This window comes from Cornus florida, unplaced genomic scaffold (genome assembly GCF_030987335.1).
Source record: "Cornus florida cultivar Cherokee Brave unplaced genomic scaffold, ASM3098733v1 CherokeeBrave_3.0.0_Hap2_Chr01, whole genome shotgun sequence".
In the NCBI taxonomy this organism is placed as follows: Eukaryota; Viridiplantae; Streptophyta; class Magnoliopsida; order Cornales; family Cornaceae; genus Cornus; species Cornus florida.
In genome coordinates this window covers 39,565,852-39,569,272 of record NW_026775571.1, presented here as the reverse complement: position 1 = coordinate 39,569,272, position 3,421 = coordinate 39,565,852, and the positions used below count along the sequence as shown (strand labels likewise).

Below are 3,421 nucleotides of genomic sequence, written 5' to 3'. Positions count from 1 at the left end.
TCCAGCTTGTGCAATTCGTCCTCTATCCAATCATTAGAGAATATTCTTTGCATGACCCAAGCTCATTTTGTGTGCCACTTGACCTACCTATAAAAGGAATATGATGCACTTTTTGAGCATATAGACTATTATAGGGTTTAATCTCTTGGGGGGGAGCCAATATCATTTTTTTTCATATCATCTCTTTGAGAACAAGCTTAGAGGAGGAGGAGGCTAGAGACACCATTAGAGTTCTTCATCAACAAGGAGCAGAATTAAACCATGGAGTTAGCCCTTGAGGGTTGGAGCAACATCACCATGAGTGGCTAGACATCCTCTTAGGGCTAGAGTTAGCCCCAAGCATGCTTTTTATATCTTAATCTTGTGTATTATTGAGGGATTAGTGTTGTAATTAATGTTTTGACACTTTGATATATATAGATCTTGTTTATTCAATGATTTATGTGGTTTAATGCTTCTAATTGATCATTTCATTCTATCCATATGTTTATGTATGCTAGAATAGATGTTCATGTGCTTATCTCTAGATTTAGTATTATTGATGCATGTCTATGTGTATTGATGCTATAGATTTGGAGATTGCCAAAACATAGTGCTTAAAGGAATGCTCTTATGATTATCTTAATGGTTTATACTTATTCCTTGATGGATTGTGCCTCTCCCCTAGTTTATTTTCATGCTAGTAGTATAGATGTAGTGTAGTTGTAGTATAGTGTAAAATGGGAGGACAATCTATGCTTGTTGTTTGATGATCCAAGCTTTTGAATGCAAGTAGCATATGTCTCTATCCTTGTGTTGTATTTGGATTGTGAGCTTAATGAAAGGATTAATGGCTTGTTTTGATCTATTGTGCCTTTCACATGTTGTTTAGACAATATATGCTTCATTGCTTAGATATATTATGCCTTTCACATGATGTTTAGATAATACATGCTTAACTAGTCATCCTTGCTTGTTGAATCAACTAAACACACACACACACCAATATTGTAACACACCATTTGCCCTCATTAATCACTTGTCAATGATATAGAAATGCATTGCTTGGTGGTGATCTCTAAACCCCAAGATCTCTCTCTCTTACTTACTCTTAATTGCATTCTTTGTTATCACTTAGTTTAATTTAGTTGTTCTCTAATCAACCAACCAACCAATTATTTGATCACTCGACCTACTAGCCCTAATAACGATTCCATGACATTGCTCGATCCTCACAAATCCCTTGGGACGACCCCTATTCGCCCTAGCTATATTTATAGTGAAAGGTAGTAGTGGCTTCTATAAATGTAAAACTCTTGGCCCTCGCCTAAAATTCACACTCTCAAGCTTATGGTAAAACGATGACCACCATCAGTTTTTGGCGCCGTTGCCAGGGATTTGATTGATTAGATTTGGCAACGTCGGATTTGTGGAATTGATTAGGATTAGTACTCTTTTAATCGTGTCTTTACTTTATTTTTATTTTTCTTTTTGGTTACTTATTGTGTTGTTCTAACTTAAGTAGGTGCATTGTTGGAGAGGAAGCAAGCAAAGGAACATTCAAGCTAAGCAAGTAAGAAAAAGTGCTAAAAATTCTAAAAAATTTGCTAAGCTAAGCTTTAAATTTGGAGTTGAAGTGCTAAAGGACCTTTGTGAGACTTTCTTTACTCAATCCCTTAGTTAAATCGTCGGCCCGCGTGAAGGCTCATTTTTAATTGTTCTTGCATCATTGTTGTTAAAGCATGGGAGTATGAATTAAGTGTTTGTGGAAGAAGTCTAATTGCATTGTTGTGAAGGCATAGTGTTTGTCATTCTTTGTGCTTGTTGTGTTTTGCATTGTGCATGCATGGATGTCGTTTATTAAGACCAACTCTTATCCCTCTTGATTTGCATCTTGAATCTATTGTTAGAAATCCTAGGGGAAGAGGAAGTTCAAATAGAGCCAATCTATAAATGGATGACCATAATGATAATCATGTTGAGGACCTTGGTACAATAAACCAACAAGGTATCCTTCATCCCAATGTGCACAATGAGAACATACAAGTACCATTAGGTATGCCTAGGCCATTCATTCACCTACCACCGCAACAACAAGGCCAATGTATGCTCCACAACCTCCCATCATCAATCAAGGAATTCAAAACCAAGGTGTTCATGTTGCACCTCAAGTAGCTAATCCACCTCTTGCTTTAAGAGACCATTATGTGCCTAATGAGTATAATGTACCTACATGCATCCAATTGCCTCCATTTAGAGCACATCATTATGAAATTAAGCTATAAACCATTCAAATGCTTCTTAACTATCATGGACTTCCAAGTGAAGAACCTTACAAGCATTTGGATGAGTTTCTTGAAGTATGCTCCACCGTAAAATATACGGATATGCCGGAAGAGGTTTTAAGACTCAAATTTTTTCCATTCACCTTAAAAGACAAGGCAAAGTATTGGTTTAACAATCTTAGGCCTTTTTCAATTACTTCTTGGGCAGAAATGCAACAAGAGTTTTTGAAGAGGTACTATCCGGTTTCTAAGACCAATGCCATGAGAACCTCAATTCGAGAATTTTCACATGGGGATGGAGAAACGTTTCATGAGGCATGGGAACGCTTCAATGAATTGCTTAGGAAGTGTCCACATCATGACATGCCCAAATGGCAATAAGTTCAATTTTTCTTTGAGAGCTTATTGGACAACTATAAAGGTATAGTTGATGCTTCCATGGGTGGCTCATACATTGATAGGCATGAGGATAACGTGTGGCGTCTTTATGAGAGTATGAGTGAAAATTCTTTGCATAGAACACTATCATCCAAGAATGGTAGAAATTCACAAGGTAGGAAGAGTGTTGGCTTACAACAAGTTGACCATTCAAATGAAATAGCCGCCAAAATGAAGTATTTATCTCAAAGGCTTGATTAATTTTTGATTAACCAAAACTCGACGAACCAAGTATCTTCCTTCCCTAACCATTCTCATCGTGCATCAAATGAAACATGTATGACTTGTTCTAGTGTTCTTCATTCTACTTCTCATTGTCCTCATGGACAAATGCAAAATGAACCTAATGAATAAGTCAATGCGGCTTTTGTGAACCAAGGGAACAATCCTTGTGGTACTCATTATAATCCAAGTTAGAGGAATCATCCGAATTTCTCTTAGAAAAACCAAGGAGAGGTCTCAAACCCTTCCCAAGGCGGTTTTCAAGGGAAGTACATTCCACCTCCACTTCAAAACCAAGGATCCCAAGGTTATAGACCTTATCAATCACAGGGGAATCAATTTGCTAATTCTTATTTTCCCAACCAATCTTATTCCCAAGGAAATACTAGAAGTCCCGCCTTTGAAGAAAAAGTTTTGAATACTTTGGACACTTTAGAGGCTAACACAAAATTGCTTCATTCTCACTCTCAATCTATTGTGAAGCTAGAAACCCAAGT

General features: G+C 37.1%; 1 pseudogene; it reads right to left on the bottom strand.

Moving 5' to 3' along the window:
• Window positions 1–2,530: 2,530 nt before the first annotated feature.
• LOC132283173 (small nucleolar RNA R71) lies at window positions 2,531–2,629 on the bottom strand (annotated as a pseudogene).
• Between the last annotated feature and the right edge of the window lie 792 nt (window positions 2,630–3,421).